Raw genomic sequence first — 7,480 nt, forward strand, 5'->3', positions numbered from 1 at the left:
CTTGTCGAGACCTTGAAAATTCAAAAGGTTGAAATCCCCAAAGAACTCATCGTAGATAGGATTCTACACTCCTTGTCCAAAGTCAAGGCATATGTGCAATTCCGGTTGAATTTCAACATGCAAGACAAGGATGTGTCTCTTGAGGAGTTGCACAAGTTACTTGTGCAAGCCGAGAGGGACATGGGGTTAAATGTGAACCCTCCCAAAGATGTGCTTAACATAAGCACAAAGAGTAAGGGGAAATTCAAGAAGAGTGGAAAGAAGGGTAAAAAGCAAGCTCCCACATTCACCAAAGCTAAGTCTTGTGAAGCTAGCACATCCAAAGTCAAGAAGGGTACTCTTGATAAATGCCATTATTGTAATGGCATGGGACATTGGAAAAGAAATTGTTCCAAATACCTTGGTGATATCAAAGCTGGAAAGATTACTCAAAGAGGTAAATGACTAACCTTCTTTTATGTTTCTAAATTCAACTATGGTATTATGATGCAAAGTTGTGATAATGTATCTCCTTTTTATTGTAAATAGGGCCTCCACCAAGCAAAGACAAGGGAAAAGAAAAACAAGCATGAGAAACCATGGAGAAGCTAAGGATAGCTTTTATGGAGCTTTGTTTTTCATTGTCTTATTTTAAGTAATGTTTTGGATTTTAGAACTTTAAATTTCCGTGTTCGACATGGAAAAGTATTTTGGATAATGGTTTGTATTTTGGATGATGGTGACTTGGTTTGCAACCCAAGTCACCCGTTTTTATCATTTATCCTTTATGTTCTAAAATTTCATCTTTAAATGCTTGCGTTTTGAAACATAAGATTATTCACTTAAAGGTGATCTAATAGACAATTATAATGACGGGTTTCATTATATGTCCACATGCTTAAGGCGTGTGTATGATCATTTATAAAGAGATTTTGAGTCTATGAACTCTCTTAAAGGTATGTCAATCACCAAGTACACATATGAATTCAATAACAATTAGTCTACCTATGAGGTAGTTCTCCTTATAATTCAACATTCATTAATTTGTGTCTCATATGCTATCTTTGAATGTTTAGTGTATTTATTCTAAAGATAGAGTGGGAGAAAAATGAGGACACAACACACAAGACAAAGATCAAATTGTGTTTTTGTGTATATGAAGATCTACGCAAGAGAGAATGATTTGAATAAAGGTATATCTATTTACATAGTATGCCGAATAGATGAGATCTATGATCTCAAGTTAGTTCTATATGACTAAAGAGACCAAGTGTAATAATCATAAGAGTATATTCTCAAGATAACTACACGAGGAGACCAAAAGAAGTTTTGGAATAAAATGACTAATGTAAAGTCTTAACAAGTTTTTGACTAAGTTTATGAAACATTTGACCAATAGTTTCAACCATGAGATTTACTTAAGAGCCTAAATGAATCAAAGTAACATACTAGTTATGATCGAGTTGCAAAATTGATATACCGATATCTTCAATGGCCAAAGTTTTAACCACGCAAATGTCATTGCTTAACCTCCCTATGAAATGGTTAAACCTCCTTCCAAAAGGGTAATTGTGAAGGACGTATTCTAGATATTGTTTATATTTGAATAATGACATTACTACACATCATTATGACATGAGTGTGTTGGGGATTTAAAATCCCTTTCCGTAAGGTTGAGATGAGACCACTTCAAAATAGGTATTTTGAAAGGATATGATGGGAACATATATGGTTTTATCCTAGTAACTTGGCAAAGCAATTTATATTTAAATTCTTGAATAAAATTTCGATTGAGAAGTCAATTTCGAAATGTGTTGAATTGAGTGGGAGTTAGGAAAATCTCATGTGAAGACATGGAATTTAGTGGGAGCTATCATCCTTGAATGTTTAAAACTCATCACTCATTAAAGAATGACGAGCAAATACCTTCTTTCATAAAGAAGCTTTTGAGCTTTCAATTCTGGATGAAAATGGACAATGATGAATCCAATTACATCAAGAGATGTTGGATTAGTATTAAGAGATACACATCATATCAACATTCACATAGGTTATTCATGTAGATGAAAATGGAATTACCATTAGCAGTCATGGTCGTTCATTGAACCTATGAACGGTTGATCTCATGATTATTAGTAACTAATGTTTCCGCCATTAGAATAATCATATACATGTCCAATTATGAATCATATGCATAAGAGCATGATGATTGATTGGTAAGCCATAATAGAAACGTCATGAATTCTCGAGTAGAATCCGATGAGCGATTTTGGTGTTTGACGGAATGCTCTATTGTGTGTCAAGAGGTTGCACATATTGTAGAAAATCCGAGCACATATGAGGATTTATGAGAATCCAGAATCTTTCAAGCCCAGAAAGAGAAATGAGAAGTTTTGGAAAGATGCTTGGTTGAATAAGAGGTTATTCAAAAACAATCTTTCCTAGTAAAGCTAGGACTTGTGAGAAGTGCTAAGCTAAATAATCTTGTCAATTGTTACAAGATTCTACAAAACATATACCTAGTGCATTGTGTGTGGATGGAATACTTGATCGGTACAAGATGTATTATTCATCGCAAATTCGTTCGTTATGAGATGATCGATAAGAAAGTTCCTTCAAGTTAAAGAACCAAAACCAAGGTCGAGAACCTTGATGTGTACTTGGTAAGATTCATGCTATGAGAGAGAACATGAATGTGAAGGAAAATGCAAGTGTAAGAAGTTTGAACACATGGACACATGGGATGTTAAACTTCTATTGCAATCAATAAGTGTTTACACTTATGATAAACATCACAAGGTTGTAATATGATATTGACTACCCGAGTGTGATGTCGACATTTGTCGTTTGAGTTATTATTAACTCACCTTGTACTTTGTTGTATCCAAACGGGTTGTAGAGACAATTGAACCCCGTTAAAGTGAACACGGATTAACATTGTATTTGCCCATAGTTACTTGTATGAGGTGACGTTTCGAAGTGACTAGAGTGTGATGCGATTGATGGCAAGTTCAAGTGCCATAGAGTCATGTGAGATGACTAATCGATCACATAGGCATCATGTTAGGAACATTTTGTCGGGCCTAATGACCGCTTATAGAGTTTTGGCAAATTTATATAGCCTGGTCGTGGCGAGAGCTACTATAGTATTCGAATGAGTCGATTCTTTTGACTAAAGACTATTCGCCTAAGATGGCATGATTTGATTAACTTTGATTTGTGTTACTACGACCTTCGTAAATGGGGTCAAATGGGCATATTTTGGGTTATGATGGTGTGGCTAGTCGAAGGGAATGAGTGCGATAGGAATTGTCCACCCCTAGTCAGGGTTATAACAATATCTCGGGGCCACTCGAGGAGTAATGAATTGGAAAATGCGTGGCCACGCTCGGAAAGTATCTATGATAGATAAGTCCGGTCAAACAGGTTATTCTCCGGATCGAGGAAACGAATCTCGATATGATCACTTGCAAGTACGACACGAAAGACACCTTGCATTGAGTGGGAGATAGTAATAGGACAAGAGAATTGGTGAACGCACACTTGTCGAGGACAAGTGGGAGATTGTTGGAATATGTGTCCTCCGACAATAATGCGATCACGATTGTTGATCATGATGATCACATGTTTAAATCTCATTATATAGAATACAATTGGGAAGTAATTTTATTATCATCAATGGTCAACATATATCGGTAATGATTGGTCGACTAGAGTTTGACATTACTTGTCGTGTGACGGTGGTGATCGATTGACCCCCTAGGTCATACCTATAGGGCAACACTCTTAATTGATTATTTAATTAATCGTAAAATGTTACGAGTTAATTAAATTACTTGAAAATTGACGGACGATTTTGGAAGTAAAATTTACGTATCATATTGAAATGTGATTAAATAAGATACGGTCTGAGTAATTGAATTGTATCATTACTCGGATGAAATAATTGTTTAATGTAACAATTAAATTTGAATGAATTGTTATAAATACAATCGGTTGTAATTTATAATTGGTAAAATTTTTGGCACAAGTAATTATGAAATTACTAAGTCGATTTTTGTATGTGACGTATTTTTATTAATACGTTGATTTTTAATATGATAAAAATACATAACAAGTTTATGTGACATGTGACATGTAAGATATTGACAATTGACAAAATTAATATGGAATCCATATTAACTAAAAGTGCCGAAAATTGGAGGAGTTTTAAGCTAATTAATTGTTTAATTAGTAGCTAAACATAATGATTGTTTTGCTTTAGTAGCCATGCAACCCTACTACTCCTTGTGAAGACAAATGTGGGCATGCATTGGCTCCCCTTAACCTCTCCTCTTACACGGTTTTGGGAAGAAAAACCCATCATTGTTTTTCCTATAATTTTACCTAATAATATACTAAGTGTAGTGTATTATTATTCATTCAACTTATCATCCAAAATATAAGTTCTAGTGAGAAGAAAAATCCTCCTCTCCTTCTCTCATAAAAAACCGAAATATTCAAGTGTTAAATAATATTTTGGTTCAATTTTCTACCTTATTAATATTATACTAGTACTTATAATATTAATTTGTATTAAGAGATAGCCTTGGGTATAAAGCTTAGGGAGAGATCCTATGCTTGGATCTTTGTTCTTCCATAAGGAAAAGCTCAAGAACAAGAGAGAAAGGTGATCTCTCTTGTGCCCATTAAACCGAAATTATCAAAGTAAGGACATGATTTCTCCTCTATTTTATTATTGTTTGCATGCATAAAATCCACATTTAATTTTATGACAAATTAATTTCAACATATAAGAGTATGTTAGTGTGTATATGAATCTACATTTCCTTCAGATATGGGCACACCACCTACTACACATGGGATTTGAAAAGCTCCCCGGGTCACCAAGCTTAGTGGGCATTTTATTAAGGATATGAGCACTGCATGCCTCTTCCATAGCCACTATTTCTTGGCCACCCAAGACTCTTTTCTTTGTCAAAATATCTTTTAAAAATTTTGAGTAGGTTGGCATGTTCATTATCACCTCCGTAAAGGGTAGGGTAACCTCAAGTTTCTCAAGCATGTCACAAAACTTGGCATATTTAAGGTTTTCCCTACTCTTTATGGCTCTTGAAGGGTAAGGAATTTTAGGAACAAGTTGGGAATTTGAAGATACCTTTGGAGGAGTCGAATTCCTTGTTACCTTTTTAGATTGTTGCAAAGGTACTTCTTCAATAGCTTCCTCCTCATAAGGGAGGTCTTCAACATACCCATCAACATCCTTGTCCTCTAGTATTACCTTTCTAGACACATCTTCACAAACCTTCTTCCCTCTCTTGTCTTCTCTAGCTTTACTCAATTGTTCAACGGGTGAGCTTTCCTCTTCATCATTTACTTCCAACTCATCCCTCATGGGATCTTCATCCATTTCTTCCACAAGGTCCTTGTAGGGGTCCTCAAGCTCTACACCACTCCTTAGCACTACCGCATGAGCATGGTGGCTATTTGAGGCATCTTTGGAGCTTTGTCCTTGAGCCAACAAACCACCGGGCGGCCGTTGAGGGTTAGCCATAGCATGAGAAGCCATCCTAGATTCCATTTCCCTCATGTCCTTAAGGAAGGTAGCCCTCAAGTTTGCTTGTTCTTGTTGAGTAGCTTTAGCAAAATTAGCTATCTCTTGGCTATGTTGAAGTTGCATGTTTTTTATCATCTTCAATAGCTCAACTTGAGAGAGCTCACCTTGGGGTTCTTGATGAGGTTGGTTGGCTATGGGTAAAGGGAACCCATAGTCATACCGAGCATTGGGACCTTGGTTGTTGTTTTGCCCCCCTTGGAAGTTAGCTCTAGGACCATTGTTGTTGAAGTTTGATCCTTGACCTTGTTCTTGAAACCCTTGAACATACCCTTGCCCAAATCCTTGGTTCGCTTGATTCACTTGATTCCCTTGGTAAAACCCTTGGTTGCCTTGATTTCCACCAAAATCTTGGTATCCTTGTGCTTGGTTCCCATAATTTTGGTTTTGATTGTTGTTTTGCCATTGGTTTTGATTCCCGGGATTAGGTCTTGGGTTGGGGAATATTCCCCTTTGTTGAGCAAAACCAGGTGGGTTGGGGCTTGTGGTTGAAGGTGTTGTGGGTTTTGAACATTGGTGCTTTTGTAACTAAAGTTGGGGTGGTTCCTCAAACCGGGGTGGTAGAAATTGGTATTTGGATTGTAGACGTTTGGGTTGTTGTAAGATGGTCTTGTGGGTCTTGAATTGTTGTTAAAGGCTTGAAAAGCGTTAACCTCTTGAACATTCTCTTCATAGACCCCATTGTAATTGTTGCCACACAAGTCATAAGTATGGTCACTTCCTCCACAAAGTTCACAACTTGCGACTTGAGCCACTTCTTCCATGGGTGCCCCATATGAGGTTGCGGCTTGGTTCACTTGATTTCTTGAAAACTTCTCAAATTGTTTTGTGAGTAAGTCGAGCTTGGCATTTGTCTCGGAGTTGGAGGTTCTTTCCTTAGGAAACTTCCCATTCCTTCTTAGCATGTTTCCTCTAGAACCATAGTTTGCCTCCGAGTCTACCATTTTCTTGATCAATGTCGTGCCCTCTTCATCACTCAAGTGATCAAATCCTCCCCCCGCGGAGGCATTTACCATCTCCTTAGTCCTTGGTAGCAAAGTTTGGAAGAATGTTTGAGTGATGTACCATTCCGGTATTCCATGGTGGGGGCAACTCGCTATCAAGTCTTGATAACGGTCCCAAGCTTCACCCAAAGACTCCCCATCCTCTTGTTGGAACGTATGGATCTCATTACAGAGCATCGCGGTCTTGGAGGAAGGGTAATACTTGGCCATGAATGCTTTAGCCAAAGCATCCCAAGTAGTGAAAGTATCCGGTGGGTGGATGTTCAACCATCGGTCCGCTTTGCCCGTCAATGAAAACGGAAATAACATCATTCTAAATGTGTCTTCGGACACCCCATTCTTCTTCATCATTGAAACTTTCCTCTTAAACTTCCGGAGATGAGCATGGGCATCCTCTTCAATATGACCCCCGAACAAGTCCTTCTCAATTAACCCGACTTGGGCGGGATGCATTTCAAAGTTGTTTGGGGCCAAGGTGCCAAAATTGATAGGGTTACATGAATCATTATGGTTAGGCCGGTTATGATCTCTAAGAGCCATTTGTGGTGGTGGATTCGGTACTTGATGTGGTGGTGTTTGAGGTGGGCTATTATAATTAGGGAAGTTATGAAAGGGGTTTTCTAGTAGAGTCTCAATTGTGAGGTTTGGTTGAAGTGTGGTTGTGGTATCAATATTTTGTGGGATGTATGAATTTGGTTGGTCCAAGTTTGCTTGAGGGGAACTATTCCTAACTCTCTCAAGGGTCCTTGTCCTCAAGGTTCTAAAAAGCCTTTCGGGGTCGGAGTTGAAGAGAAGAGCTTGGTGGTTCCTTCTAGGCATGCACTTGACAAATCGTTAGTCTCCTAGTGTTTTTACACACTAGGGGAAGGCAAGAAATAACACA

At 37.7% G+C, this 7,480-nt stretch overlaps 1 non-coding gene across 1 annotated transcript; it reads left to right on the plus strand.

Annotated features, from left to right (window-relative positions):
- Positions 1–6,667: 6,667 nt before the first annotated feature.
- Positions 6,668–6,774, plus strand: LOC141625106 (small nucleolar RNA R71). The gene has a single exon (XR_012534902.1). It is a non-coding gene; the product is annotated as a small nucleolar RNA R71 (small nucleolar RNA).
- The last annotated feature ends 706 nt before the right edge of the window (positions 6,775–7,480 follow it).

Source organism: Silene latifolia, chromosome X (genome assembly GCF_048544455.1).
Source record: "Silene latifolia isolate original U9 population chromosome X, ASM4854445v1, whole genome shotgun sequence".
Classification (NCBI taxonomy): domain Eukaryota; kingdom Viridiplantae; phylum Streptophyta; class Magnoliopsida; order Caryophyllales; family Caryophyllaceae; genus Silene; species Silene latifolia.